The following is a 16,496-nucleotide window of genomic DNA, read 5'->3' as shown; positions in this document are numbered from 1 at the left end:
CTAGATCCACATTTTGTCTTTCGGTTCACAGATCTACGATGATATGAGCCATGCCAAATCCTAAACTTTGGTATTGGAGAGGGATTCATGAAAACCTCATCTTAGATTTGGCAGGTAAATACATTCGGATAGATATACTGTCTACTGCAAGCTATTACTTTGCATTGCCACCTGCTGGTGAAGAGTGAACCAATTCCATATCACTTCAAAATTGCTGTTGAGAAAACCCAGAGCCATTCCATGTGTTGCGTCCATTATGACAACACTAACATCTACAGTACAAGGTTTTCTCCTCCTAATAGACTGACAGGGGTATCTTCCACTGCGTTCAATTGAAAGTCTATGGGATGATCTAGAATCAAGTTATGTGCATGTCTCAACTTGTTCATAAAGCATTAAAAAAAACACACAGATTTCTTCAAGATTTTCAGAGAACATGAGACTATTCACAACTAAAATGTTACTGTTATCATCACCACCACCAGCCAACATTAAAAACCCTGACATCACACTTATCTTAAAAAGGTGTTTCTTCTTTCCTGTCTCCTTATCAGGTGCAGCACTAGAAAAATACCCACTAATTTAAAACTCCAACCATTATATCTCCAATTAGCTCTGGGTATAAGCCTACATGTGTCTGGAACACACGGACACTCGTATATCAAACTGACTCAAGTGGGAGCTGTTTGGCCTAGAGCGCTGCACAAATGAAATATGACAGAGTTCAACTTACAGTGTGAGGGCTCTGTGTGTGGGTGATGAATGTGCTTAGTATCCTACGCAGGGTCCCACACAGAGGAGTGTCTCTGCATAATCAGCATACCACTGTAGCTGATACCTGCACTGTGTCTGTCCTGCACCCTAGGCAATGTATAGGAGCAGGTGCATGGTGTCCTCGGAGTGTGTGCGTGTGTGTGTGTGTGTGGCGTGTTTGTATGCGCATGCATGAAAGAGTGTGTGCGTGTGTTCATGTGTTTCTGTTCAGCTCTTGTAATTTGAAAACATTTTCTGAAATGTCAGTCTGTTGTTCACATCTGTATGGGGAGCGGCACAGCTGCTTTTTCATCCAGTAAACATTGCCACAAGTGTCTTTCAGCTGAATCGTCAGGGGGATGGAATTAAATTGAACACTGCACAGCATTGTGCAAAAATAACATTACCGCTGTGCAGAGAAAATGCACGCTAAAAGAAAACCAAACTCATTAAAATTGTTCCGAGTAAACATTACAGATACACTCATTTGACTTATTACTATTGAGGTTTCGTCATAGGCTGGGTGATATGTGAAGGTCTTATCTAACTCTAGGGGTCATAAGTCATATTACCCCCCAGCAACAGTAGATATGGAGCTCACAGGGCTGTTTCAACATGCACTGCCTCAGACAGTGTTATCTCCTCAAAGCCCTCTTCTATATCTTTGGCTCTAATTGGTTAAACACCACCAGTTCCTCACATCACCACAAATCTCTCTCCCCAAAGTCTTTTGATATAGAGACCCCTATCTCCACTGGCGCTGTGCTCTTCACACATAGCTATGACTGATTGAGCTGCTCATCCGCTAAATGTCAAAATCAATGCCTTCGCAAAGGCACATATCAGACAACTGACCACAGCTTATCACACTGAGATATTTGCACTATTTACAGCACATTTTTGTGAATAAAGGAACAAAAGTCTAGATAAAATGTAATGTTTCAAGTTTACTTCCATGTATACTATGTGTTGGTAATTTAACATTTGTGACCCTTAATAATACATTTTATTTGTACAGCACTTTTCGTTTAGACAGAAATCACAAAGCTCAATGTCTTAGTGATGATTTGTTCCCACTTGCAGATGCTGAGGGTTGGACTCAATAAACTGCAGAAATATTCAACTGTTGGAGAGACATCCTGTCATTACAGCCATTAACTGATAAAAGTATTAAAATTGACTTTTACTGGTCCAGAAACTATGTGAACATTTCGCCAGTCTGTGTTTGATCAAAGCCCAGTCTTCGTCAATCTGGTCCACAGCCTGTGGAAGGTTCAATGCAAAGAACAAGGCTTCTGCTGTTGATCCCCATTCAAATATTGGGATCATTTTACAGTTTTTATTAGTTATCATACAGTTAATTTAAGAAAATGATTGCCTGTAAGCAGTCTCCTTATGCTATATCGCAATCACATTTTTCAGTCTTTTTCATTGATTGGACAAATTTTGTTAGCACAAGTCAATCTCTGGTGTCATCTTTGATGCCATTCTAGCCTAGGTACCTTGCAAATGTAGGATTTAACCATGTCTGTAACTTTACAGTAAGACTTTTTTGATAATGCTATGTTAGAGAGAGGGTTTCCCAGGAATCTCCGGAAAAAAGGAAAAGAATACAAGCAGTGACCCGGCAATGGAAGGTCATACACCCTCCAGATCAACCACACGCATCTTCAAATCTCCACCACATGGAGCTGGACCTCAGTCTTCCTGCAATCAGACCAGAAAAGGTGACGTCAAAAGGAGAGGCCCAAGACTTGATGGGAGATAACTTCTAAGAAAGCCTCTCTGGACTAAACTCTCTTCTCTACGAACTAAATGGTCGCTGTTTGGTATTCTCCTCGGTCTTTTCTAATGAGGACTTGGGGTCAGTCTAATTGTGGCAGGAAATACTGCACTGATCAGAGGTGCAATTTGAGGGGAAATTAGGATTACCTCATCATCTCTGTGGTTGTGGCAGAGAGAGCAGAGAGCCCCTAGGCTGCTCCGATGCTTCTTCTCGGGCCAGGAGCTGCACAAATGTGGGAAGAGTGTGTATGTGTTGGGGGGAACTTGGACAGGCTCAAGGGAGGTGATTGGTAGAAAAAATCTGAGGATGAGAGTCTGGGAGGTATGGGGGCGAAGCACCCACAACGCATTATATTTTACAGCGAAGGCTGCAGAAGAAGCAAACTCTTTTGTCCACGCACACCTGCTGGGGAAGAACGCGTGCACCCGATTGGTTGGGGAAACTTGTTTAAACCTGTCTGAAGGCTCTCATATATTGGTTCACTTAATACCCCAACATACATTTGTTCAAATGGGCAGAAGGCATGTGATGTTTTGACTAACCACCGACCGTATATGATACTCTGACCACCAATAACACCCGGTGGTCACAGCGGGCCTATGATGCAACCTTGGCATAATCATCTTTATCTTGCCTCGTCATAGCAGTAGTAGTAAAGAACATACTGCAGTTTCAAATAACATTTCATACTGAATGGGCTGACTTTGGAGAGAATGTCTGAAAATGCCATGAAGCACAAGGCTCTAGCATCTGCACTATGAAGCATTTTATCAAATTTCTTGCCCCATCATAATACAGGGCACTAAAGCTCCTGTCTCCCCCCAAAAACTAACCAGAAAACAAGGCAAGCTTCTGAAAGATTCCCCTGTCCAACTATTTACCATGGAACAGCCTCCTTTTGTCCCGGTCCCTTTAATCAGATCATAACTTTGATCCACCCACCTATCAGGAAATGAAAGGCTCTTGACTCAAGTTCTCCATTAGCTCGTAAATGTGGCCATAGTTGTGCACAGGTTGTCCTTTCCAGTGTTCCACCATTCTAGCTCTGTGCCAAGCCACGCTGCACATGTACACAGAGAACAAAGATCCAGCCCGCAAAGTACAAATTCCTGCTTTCTTCTTTGGATCTAATAGGCTTTGAACAATAGGGAATTGTTTCATTGAATGTGTTAACTTTTTTATCATGCCTCATTCCCATGCCTTCTATCTGATTGTCTGTATTGAAATCGTATAGATAGATTAATGGTAGACTTGTGAATATTGTCTTAAAAATATACACATTGTCAATTGTTATATAAAATGTGCGTTTAGTTGTCAGAGATCCCACTATAATAACACCAGACACCCAAACTGCAAGGTGTGTGGGTTTTAGGTTTGCAAAGCCCTTCGTTTCCACATTTCAACACAGAACAAACAGTCTGATTCGCTAGCTGAATCTCTATCCCTAATCTCCCTGCTTCCGATACCACAGGAAGCCCCCCATCCCCCTGTAAACCCCCCCCCCCCCCCCCTAAAGCCAAGGGCGAGCAGAGCATGCAGAGGCACACACCTCTGCCTGCGAAGAGCAAACAGGGAGATCTATATTTCACCAAAGCAGGCCCCACACTCAGGCCTGGGTACAAGTAAACAATAGTACTGAGGGTCCATAATTGATGGCACCATTCCCTTTCATACAGTAAATATTTGTCAAACAGTGGGGACAAGGCGGCCAGATTACCCAAGATTTGCAACACCTCTGGATTACCCAAGAATGCCTGTCTTTGATCTCCCACCACTTAGCCTTTGATTCCCTGTAATTATTAAAAGAGGCGGCTTTTTGTGCCAGAAAAGTGATAAATGACTAACGATTTCTTAATTTTGCATTCGCGGCTGGCGAAAGAGACCTTATCTTTATCTGTGGTGCGGTGCGCATGAGCAGTAGTGACGGAGGAAAAACACAAATATGATACTTTGACTCCAAGTGTTGATTAAAAAAATATATATGTACAGTATATAATAATAATTGTCAGCTGTATCTGCACCAAAACTCTGGTATTTTTCATCCTATAGCTTGTATTCCATTTTTTTTTAAATAGTGAGACAACATGTTTTCAGCACATTTATTTTCATGACTGATCAAAACAAATCTTCTCTCTCTTCTCAAATCTTCTCTGGCTCTCTGCAGCAGAAATACACCCTGGGTCTCGACCCCGCCCTGTGCAACTGGGTCCTGGACTTTCTGACGGGCCGCCCCCAGGTGGTGAAGGTAGGAAACAACATCTCCACCCCGCTGATCCTCAACACTGGGGTCCCACAAGGGTGCGTTCTCAGCCCTCCTCTGTACTCCCTGTTCACCCATGACTGTGTGGCCATGCACGCCTCCAACTCAATCATCAAGTTTGCAGACGACACTACAGTGGTAGGCTTGATTACAAACAACGACGAGGCGGCCTATAGGGAGGAGGTGAGGGCCCTCGGAGTGTGGTGTCAGGAAAATAACCTCACACTCAACATCAACAAAACAAAGGAAATGATCGTGGACTTCAGGAAACAGCAGAGGGAGCACCCCCCTATCCACATTGACAGGACAGTAGTGGAGAAGGTGGAAAGTTTTAAGTTCCTCGGCGTACACATCACGGACAAACTGAAATGGTCCACCCACACAGACAGCGTGGTGAAGAAGGCTTCAAGAGGCTGAAGAAATTTGGCTTGTCACAGAAAACCCTCACAAACTTGTACAGATGCACAATCGAAAGCATCCTGTCGGGCTGTATCACCGCCTGTTACGGCAACTGCTCCGCCCACAACCGCAAGGCTCTCCAGAGGGTAGTGAGGTCTGCACAACGCATCACCGGGGGCAAACTACCTGCCCTCCAGGACACCTACACCACCCGATGTCACAGGAAGGCAAAAAATATCATCAAGGACAACATCCACCCGAGCCACTGCCTGTTCACCCCGCTATCATCCAGAAGGTGAGGTCAGTACAGGTGCATCAAAGCTGGGACCTAGAGACTGAAAAACAGCTTCTATCTCAAGGCCATCAGACTGTTAAACAGCCATCACTAACATTGCGTGGCTGCTGTGCTGACCAACTAGCAGGTGTCTTCACTGACATTTTCAACAGGTCCCTGATTGAGTCTGTAATACCAAACTGTTTCAAGCAGACCACCATAGTCCCTGTGCCCAAGAACACAAAGGCAACCTGCCTAAATGACTACAGACCCATAGCACTCACATCTGTAGCCATGAAGTGCTTTGAAAGGCTGGTAATGGCTCACATCAACACCATTATCCCAGAAACCCTAGACCCACTCTAATTTGCATACCGCCCAAACAGATCCACAGATGATGCAATCTCTATTGCACTCCACACTGCCCTTTCCCACCTGGACAAAAGGAACACCTACGTGAGAATGCTATTCATTGACTACAGCTCAGCGTTCAACACCATAGTACCCTCAAAGCTCATCACTAAGCTAAGGATCCTGGGACTAAACACTTCCCTCTGCAACTGGATCCTGGACTTCCTGACGGGCCGCCCCCCAGGTGGTGAGGGTAGGTAGCAACACATCTGCCACGCTGATCCTCAACACTGGAGCCCCCCAGGGGTGCATGCTCAGTCCCCTCCTCTATTCCCTGTTCACCCATGACTGCATGGCCAGGCACGACTCCAACACTTTCATTAGGTTTGCAGACAACACAACAGTGGTAGGCCTGATCACTGACAACGACGAGACAGCCTATAGGGAGGAGGTCAGAGACCTGGCCGGGTGGTGCCAGAATAACAACTTATCCCTCAACGTAACCAAGACAAAGGAGATGATTGTGGACTACAGGAAAAGGAGGACCGAGCACGGCCCCATTCTCATCGACGGGGCTGTAGTGGAGCAGGTTGAGAGCTTCAAGTTCCTTGGTGTCCACATCACCAACAAACTAGAATGGTCCAAACACACCAAGACAGTCGTGAAGAGGGTACGACAAAGCCTATTCCCCCTCAGGAAACTAAAAAGATTTGGCATGGGTCCTCAGATCCTCAAAAGGTTCTACAGCTGCAATATCGAGAGCATCCTGACTGGTTGCATCACTGCCTGGTACGGCAATTGCTCGACCTCCGACCGCAAGGCACTACAGAGGGTGGTGCGTACGGCCCAGTACATCACTGGGGCTAAGCTGCCTGCCATCCAGGACCTCTACACCAGGTGGTGTCAGAGGAAGGCCCTAAAAATTGTTAAAGACCCCAGCCACCCCAGTCATAGATTGTTCTCTCTACTACCGCATGTCAAGCGGTACCGGAGTGCCAAGTCTAGGACAAAAAGTCTTCTCAACAGTTTTTACCCCCAAGCCATAAGACTCCTGAACAGGTAATCAAATGGCTACCCGGACTATTTGCATTGTGTGCCCCCCCCCCCCCCCCCCCCCCAACCTCTCTTTTACGCTGCTGCTACTCTCTGTTTATCATATATGCATAGTCACGTTAACTATACATTCATGTACATACTACCTCAATTGGCCCGACCAACCAGTGCCCCCGCACATTGGCTAACCGGGCTATCTACATTGTGTCCCGCCACCCGCCACCCACCACCCGCCAACCCCTCTTTTACGCTACTGCTACTCTCTGTTCATCATATATGCATAGTCACTTTAACCATATCTACATGTACGTACTTCCTCAATCAGCCCAACTAACCGGTGCCTGTATGTAGCCTCGCTACTGTTATAGCCTCGCTACTGTATATAGCCTCGCTACTTATTTTTCACAGTCTTTTTACTGTTGTTTTTATTTCTTTACTTACCTATTGTTCACCTAATACCTTTTTGCACTATTGCTTAGTAAGTAAGCATTTCACTGTAAGGTTGTATTCGGCGCACGTGACAAATAAACTTTGATTTGATTTGCTGCCAACATACTGACTCAAATCTCTAGCCTTTTTAATAATTCAAAATTGGATGTAATAAATGTATCACTAGTCACTTTAAACAATGGCACTTTATATAATGTTTACATACCCTACATTACTCATCTCATATACACTGCTCAAAAAAATAAAGGGAACGCTAAAATAACACATCCTAGATCTGAATGAATGAAATATTCTTATTAAATACATTTTCTTTACATAGTTGAATGTGCTGACAACAAAATCACACAAAAATTAGCAATGGAAATCAAATTTATCAACCCATGGAGGTCTGGATTTGGAGTCACACTCAAAATTAAAGTGGAAAACCACACTACAGGCTGATCCAACTTTGATGTAATGTCCTTAAAACAAGTCAAAATGAGGCTCAGTAGTGTGTGTGGCCTCCACGTGCCTGTATGACCTCCCTACAACGCCTGGGCATGCTCCTGATGAGGTGGCGGATGGTCTCCTGAGGGATCTCCTCCCAGACCTGGACTAAAGCATCCGCCAACTCCTGGACAGTCTGTGGTGCAACGTGGCGTTGGTGGATGGAGCGAGACATGATGTCCCAAATGTGCTCAATTGGATTCAGGTCTGGGGAACGGACGGGCCAGTCCATAGCATCAATGCCTTCCTCTTGCAGGAACTGCTGACACACTCCAGCCACATGAGGTCTAGCATTGTCTTGCATTAGGAGGAACCCAGGGCCAACCGCACCAGCATATGGTCTCACAAGGGGTCTGAGGATCTCATCTCAGTACCTAATGGCAGTCAGGCTACCTCTGGCGAGCACATGGAGGGCTGTGCGGCCCCCCAAAGAAATGCCACCCCACACCATGACTGACCCACCGCCAAACCGGTCATGCTGGAGGATGTTGCAGGCAGCAGAACGTTCTCCACGGCGTCTCCAGACTCTGTCACGTCTGTCACATGTGCTCAGTGTGAACCTGCTTTCATCTGTGAAGAGCACAGGGCGCCAGTGGCGAATTTGCCAATCTTGGTGTTCTCTGGCAAATGCCAAACGTCCTGCACGGTGTTGGGCTGTAAGCACAACCCCCACCTGTGGACGTCGGGCCCTCATACCACCCTCATGGAGTCTGTTTCTGACCGTTTGAGCAGACACATGCACATTTGTGGCCTGCTGGAGGTCATTTTGCAGGGCTCTGGCAGTGCTCCTCCTGCTCCTCCTTGCACAAAGGCGGAGGTAGCGGTCCTGCTGCTGGGTTGTTACCCTCCTACGGCCTCCTCCACGTCTCCTGATGTACTGGCCTGTCTCCTGGTAGCGCCTCCATGCTCTGGACACTACGCTGACAGACACAGCAAACCTTCTTGCCACAGCTCGCATTGATGTGCCATCCTGGATGAGCTGCACTACCTGAGCCACTTGTGTGGGTTGTAGACTCCGTCTCATGCTACCACTAGAGTGAAAGCACCGCCAGCATTCAAAAGTGACCAAAACATCAGCCAGGAAGCATAGGAACTGAGAAGTGGTCTGTGGTCACCACCTGCAGAACCACTCCTTTATTGGGGGTGTCTTGCTAATTGCCTATAATTTCCACCTGTTGTCTATTCCATTTGCACAACAGCATGTGAAATTTATTGTCAATCAGTGTTGCTTCCTAAGTGGACAGTTTTATTTCACAGAAGTGTGATTGACTTGGAGTTACATTGTGTTGTTTAAGTGTTCCCTTTATTTTTTTGAGCAGTGTATATAAACTGTACTCTATACCATCTACTGCATCTTGCCTATGCCGCACGGACATCGCTCATCCATATATTTATATGTACATATCCTTATTCATTCCTTTACACTTGTGTGTATAAGGTAGTTATTAGACTTGTTAGATATTACTGCACGGTCGGAACTAGAAGCACAAGCATTTCGCTACACTCGCATTAACATCTGCTAACCATGTGTATGTGACCAATAACATTTGATTTGACCCTCCACCTCCAAATCGATCCCGCTCCGGAGTACAGGCCTCAGGTGTAACGCTCATTCCTTCGACGATAAAAGCGAATCCGACCATCACCCCTGTTGAGACAAAACCGCGACTCGTCAGTGAAGAGCACTTTTTGCAAGTGCTGTCTGGTCCAGCGACGGTGGGTTTGTGCCCATAGGCGACGTTGTTGCTGGTGATGTCTGGTGAGGACCTGCCTTGCATGGGGCCTACAAGCCCTCAGTCCAGCCTCTCTCAGCCTATTGCGGACAGTCTGAGCACTGGTGGAGGGATTGTGCATTCCTGAGCAGGGACCCTGGGCATCTTTCTTTTGGTGTTTTTCAGAGTCTGTAGAAAGGCCTCTTTAGTGTCCTAAGTTTTCACAACTGTGACCTTAATTGCCTACCGTCTGTAAGCTGTAAGTGTCTGTCACGTTCCTGACCTGTTTTCTGTTAGTTTTGTATGTGTTAGTTGGTCAGGACGTGAGTTTGGGTGGGCAGTCTTATGTTTTCTGTTTCTATGTTGGTTTAAAGGGTGACCTAATATGGCTCTCAATTAGAGGCAGGTGGTTTTCATTTCCTCTGATTGAGAGTCATATTAAGGTAGGTGTTTTCACACTGTTTGTTTGTGGGTGGTTGTCTCCTGTGTCTGTGTTTGTTTGCACCATACGGGACTGTTTCGTTCGTTCGTCGTTTTGTGTAGTCATTTTCCTGTTCGTGCGTTCTTCGTTACATGTAAGTTCTTACGTTCAGGTTTGTCTACTTCGTTTGTTGTTTTGTAGTTTGTGTAAGTGTTTCCGTGTTTTTCCGTTTTGTTTAATAAATATTATGTCTACAAGAAACGCTGCATTTTGGTTCGATCCCTGCTCCTCCTCTTCGGATGAAGAGGAGGAGGAACGCCGTTACAGTGTCTTAACGACCGTTCCACGGGTGCATGTTCCTCAATTGTTTATAGTTCAATGAACAAGCATGGGAAACAGTGTTTAAACCCTTTACAATGAAGATCTGTGAAGTTATTTGGATTTTCATGAATTATCTTTGACAGACAGGGTCCTGAAAAAGGGACATTTCTTTTTGCTGAGTTAATGAAACTAAGGTTGCTTAATTGCATTGTCAACATCGATCCTAGAGTGAATGTGAATAAACAATGAGATTGCCAGAAATTCTGGAGCTGCAGTATGTACAACTGGTGGAAAACACCCAAAGCAATGGGAAATAGTTTTTTCTCCTTAAGGAGTTCTATAAGCCAGGGCCGGCAATGGCTCTCAGTTGCCAGTTGCATGCTACGGAAGGAGATACTGAACCAAGATGAAAGACCGCCTGTATGCAGGGACAAGGGAGAAGATGAGACAGAGAGAATACATGTCTCCAAAACAATTCCATTATTGACACAGTGCAGGCAATAAGGGCCCTTTTTTTAAAACCCCATCAAAGTTCTTTACGGGAGGCCAAAAGGAAAATAATGTGCTAGGCTACGGCTACTGGCTCGTGCAGCATCAAAGAGTTGCCTTCATCTCTTAGCCGAGCTCAAAACCTTTTGGGGCATCTCGGCTTTGATGTGCCGATTACCTGGATACGTCGGCGGGACGTTATTGGGCTAGGTGAGCCACCGTGTTCTGTGAGGACAGCCCAGTGCCGGCGGCGTTCAGTTTGCTCAACCTGCATGCTGCCTGGGATTTGGCTGCTGCGCCCTCAGGTTCTGTGCCGAGCATGTTTTCCCTCGGCCCCCATCCTTTTAAATGTCCGTGAAGATAAGATGGGGTGTGGGATAATTGAGAAGGGCATCTCTCCGTGTGGAGTGCAGATACAGTAGATGAGAAGTGTGGTGCCTGTTCCTTTTGGGGTTTTGTGTTTCAAAGAGAGGTGAGTCGGCAAGGAAATGTTGGCAGTTTTCTGTGGAGGCATATGTAGTAGTGGCCTTGTCTAGTGCACGCTGGACACAATGTCATTGAAGTGAAATTTTATGTAGATACCAAACTTTCACCATGACATGATTAATGTAGCATAACAGTTGTTTAAATGTCTACAAGCACAATGATCCCAGATAACCAATCTCTTGAAGGAATGGGATTGAGAAATTTGCAGCTCAGGGGTATAATTCTAGGGGTGTCGAATGTTCAGCTTGCTGAAAGTCACTATCGAAGCTCTAGTCTAGAGTGCCCAGTTTAATTGTGTTTAGGAGCATGTTTTAACTCTCTCCATGCTTAAAATAGTAAGAAAATAGATGTCATTGTTGTAAAAATCAGTAAGTGTGCTTAATTTTCTAGCATCCGTATTTAAGTATTATATATTCCACTGTTTTCCATTTTGGTGGACAGAACTTGTTACTACATTACACAGAATAACATTTTTACCACATAAGAATGACAGGAAATACACAATTTTTTACCTTGGATTGGTGAGTTCAAAGTGGCATAAAAACCTATTACTTAAAACAGATCAATATTTTGGGTTTAGTACCAGTGTTTTTGTCATATGCACCTGTCTGTAGTGGGACTTATGCTTCATTCATTACAAATCAGAAACTCGGGAACCTCACAAGTGACTCGCAAGTGTCTAGTTTGAGAAATAGACGCCTCACAATTACTCAACTGGCAGCTTCATTAGAAACTATTCGCAAAACACCAGTCTCAACGTCAACAGTGTAGAGGCGACTCCGGGATGCTGGCCTTCTAGGCAGAGTTGCAAAGAAAAAGCCATATCTCAGACTGGCCAATAAAAATAAAAGATTAAGATGGGCAAAAGAACACAGACACTGGACAGAGGAACTCTGCCTAGAAGGCCAGCTTCCCGGAGTCGCTTCTACACTGCTGACGTTGAGACTGGTGTTTTGCGGGTACTATTTAAAGGAGCTGCCAGTTGAGGACTTGTAAGTCGTCTGTTTCTCAAACTAGACACTCTAATGTGCTTGTCCTCTTGCTCAGTTGTGCACTGGGGCCTCCCACTCCCACAGTTTGCGCTCTTCTGTGAAGGGAGTAGTAGACAAGATCTTCAGTTTCTTGGCAGTTTCTCGCATGTAATAGCCTTCATTTCTCAGAACAAGAATAGACTGATGAGTTTTGGAAGAGAGTTCTTTGTCATTTTGAGCCTGTAATCAAACCCACAAATGCTGGTGCTCCAGATACTCAACTAGTCTAAAGAAGGCCAGTTTTATTGTTTCTTTAATCAGAACAACAGTTTTCAGCTGTGCTAACATAACCACAATAGGGTTTTCTAATGATCAATTAGCCTTTTAAAATGACAAACTTGGATTAGCTAACACAACGTGCCATTGGAACACAGGAGTGATAGTTGCTGATTGTCACGGATCCCTCCGGAACTTTCATTACGCACACTTGTCCCCTGTTCCCACTGATTAGTATAAGTATAAGTGTGCCCTTTGGTTTCCAGTGGGCTGTTGATTATTGTTACAATGTCCATTGGTGTGTGTGAGTACCTGTGCTGTGTGTTTTGGCTTTCGTGCCATTGTGGATTGCGCAGATGATTACGGGTCTCGTCCCGTGGGTTAATCATTGTGTGCGTGTGTTATTTATTCGAGGTACTCCTCGCTCTTTTGTTTTGGGTTTCTACCCTGTGTTTTGTTACGTGTTTGTTTGGTCTTCGTCCCCGTGCCTTGACACGGCACGCCGTAATTTGAGCTTAATAAAAAACGTTATTACGCATTCCTGCGTCAGTCTCCCGATCCTTCATGCCAACGTAACACTGATAATGGGCCTCTGTACGTCTATGTAGATATTCCATTAAAAATCAGCCGTTTCCAGCTACAATAGTCATTTACAACATTAACAATGTCTACTCTGTATTTCTGATCAATTTGATGTTATTTTAATGGACAGAAAGTGCTTTTCTTTCAAAAAGAAGGACATTTCTAAGTGACCCCAAACTTTTGAACGGTAGTGTAGATAAATGGCTACTACAAGTTCACATCTATTGACAGATATACATGTATGTGGCACACCCAAGTACTTTAAGGTTTGTCTCTTAGAGTTTAAACAGAATTTGTTGGCACGGTTATTTTCCCAGTTCCATTTATTTCAATATAATATCGAGTAATTAATTTGCCGTGCCATTGATTACAGTAGAACAAGCTAATCAATTACAGTTTAGTGGCCACTTGGTAAATACTGGTGCGTGTGCAGTTTATAAGGTACTAATTTAGAAAAATACAAGTATTCTGAACACAAGTTTGACAGATGTAGTCATATATGTAGAGTGTAATTCTTATGTTTTGGTCTTCAAAATATCACAACTTATTTCAGCATATTGATTATGAATTTGGACATTTAAAAATGGGTGTTTAGACACTGGGCAAAAAAAACTATAATCCATGACAACAAGCAGCAGCAGTATCATTTTCAACTCATGTTTTAGGAATATAAATGCTATTTTTAACAATTCAAATGTACCATTTATAACAGGATTCCACTTAATGAGGTAAAAATGACTGAATGAGCTCAAAAACGTGCTATGATTTATTGATTTTGATTCATGAAATTGTGAAAATATGTTTGCCCTGCCTAGTAATTATTCTGTTCAATGAGGAATTGTTGGTGAACTCTGGGTACATGTCACAAATCAACTTATCAAGACCTGATTGTGTGAGAGACAACCTACTCCCTCCATGTAAGGGAGGTAAGAGAGGCCCAGCAGAAGGTAAAGATGAGGAAGAGGGAAAAGGAGACAGTGAGAGTTCTGGGGTTTGACAAATTACACACGAGCCAGAGAAATCAGAAAACGATGGCAAAGTGTTGCTGCACTAGGTCCTCCACTACAGAGAAAACCAACACACACCAACACACAGCCAATAGGATTGTTGGAGGTTTTGATTTCTCATTACAAGTTCACTGGTTCCTAAGGACTCAGTGGCAGAAAGTTACTTACACTCATTCACGCACTTACACACACACACACATACACCTACACTCATATACCTACCTTAAACTTTACAGAGACAGGGCTTGGATTATAATCAAATATGACCACTCAGTCCAGCTTGGTTGACCAATGAGCACAACCAAAACAAACAGGCTGTACCCACCAAGAGAGCATGATGCAAGTAGGCCTATGTATGTTTTAAGAGAATGTAGTAGGCAATGTGCTGGGGGTTTCCTGCTGGGGAGGCCTAAAGGGCATTGCACCACATCATCCATTCTGCCCTGCACTTCAAAAAACAGCCCATGGAGCACTGCCCGGGGGCTTTCGCCATTAACTTGCCACTTGGCGGCCAACTGCAGGGAGCAGCAGAGACAAAAGCCACTGCCCATCCCTGCATGCTCTGATTGCTCCAAGAGGGCCAGGGCTAAAAGACTGGGACGGGATGAGGCCTCGGTTTGGCATGGCTGAGCGTAGATTCCCCTGCAGACTGTTTGTTTGGTTGTGTTTGGCACAGGCCATCCAGGACTGGGTCTTTATCAGTTCTGTGAATGTCAATCAATTGATTCAGTGTGCAATGTTAGAGGCTTCTTTGCTGTTTTGATGAAGACTTTGACATTCCACAGATTCAAATTGAAATCAAATCTCAAATCGGGAGATGAGACCACACTCAAAGACGTGCAGCAGGCTATGTTCTAGTGCTATTTCAACATGTTCTCTCTTTCTGGTCCAATGCTCTACCATGTATTCCCAAACTTGGGTACGCGTACCACCAGGGGTACAACCAATGCACTCGGGGGTACGCCAAATAGAAATGTGATTCAACTTTTTTTAAATACAATTTTTATATAAAACAATTCTTCACATTTTCAAACAGTCCATTTAGTAAGGCCCGCGTCCATAGAGACACATTTCCAGCTCTACTGGTAGTACTGCTACTACCAGCAGTACCACCCCTGCACCTGTCGATGACACAAGTTGTTCTGCTTCCACAAGAACATCCAATGCTAGCATCAGTAATTCTACATTTGTTGTTAGCCCAGCTAGCATGGACACGGACAGTTGTGAATCTGATGCAGCCGAAGAGCTGCTGCCCCCTTACCTGGGAAAGCACCGAACAACAGACAGGGATGTTGGACCGTCAAAGAGCCGCAAATATGATGAGAACTACATTGATTTGGTGTTCATTTATATTGGGAGTAGTGCCTTTCCTCAGCCACAGTGTGTTATATATGCAAAAGTACTATCTCACAACTCGATGAAACCTTCACTCTTGCGCAGACATTTAGAAACAAAACATGCCAAATTGAATAATAAGCCACGGGAGTTTTTTTAAGTGATAATTAAGACGACTTTCGAGTAGTAAAACATGCATAAAAGCAACAGATACCATTAATAAGAAGAGGCTAGAAGCGTCTTATATGGTGAGCTACCGAGTGGTTAGGACAGGCATGCCCCATACTATTGTGTGAGGACAAAATTCTTCCTTCTGCTGCAGATATGGCTGGGACAATACTGTGGGAAAGGCCCAAGAAATTATACAGACAATGTCTTCAACGAACAACACTGTTTTACGACACATCAGTGACCTGGCAGGAGATGTTTTGAAACAATTACTGCTTCGCATACAAGCCAGTGAATTGTATGCATTACAGCTGGATGAGTCAACAGACATGGCAGGCCTGGCACAGCTCCTGGTATATGTCTGTTACATTTATGGGGGATTTATTATTTTACCTTTATTTATCTAGGCAAGTCATTTAAGAACACATTTTTATTTTCAATGATGGCCTAGGAACAGTGTGGTTAACTGCCTTGTTCAGGGGTAGAACGACAGATTTTTACCTTGTCAGCTTGGGGATTTGATCTTGCAACGTTTCAGTTACTAGTCCAACACTCTAAAAACTATGCTACCTGCTAACGCGCGTGCAAGCAGGTGCTCCCGACGCCACTTGGGTACACTGCAGCATCCACCAAGAGGCTCTTGCTGCCAAGGGAATGTCTGACAGCTTGAAATAAGTTTTGGACACTGCTGTGAAAATGGTTAACCTTCTCAAAGCAAGGCCACTGAACACTCGTGTATTTTCTGCACTATGAAATGATATGGGCAGCGACCATGTAGCGCTTTTACAACATACAGAAGTGCGCTGGTTACACACTTTTTTTTAAATTGAGAGACGAGCTTAAAGTTTTCTTTACTGATCATAATTTTCACTTGTCTGACCACTTGTTCTGTGAAAATGTTATTTAATCAGAAGTC

The sequence above is a fragment of the Salvelinus namaycush genome, chromosome 17, assembly GCF_016432855.1.
Source record: "Salvelinus namaycush isolate Seneca chromosome 17, SaNama_1.0, whole genome shotgun sequence".
Classification (NCBI taxonomy): Eukaryota; Metazoa; Chordata; class Actinopteri; order Salmoniformes; family Salmonidae; genus Salvelinus; species Salvelinus namaycush.
The sequence above is the reverse complement of the archived record's forward strand: the minus strand, read 5'-3'. Positions refer to the sequence as shown.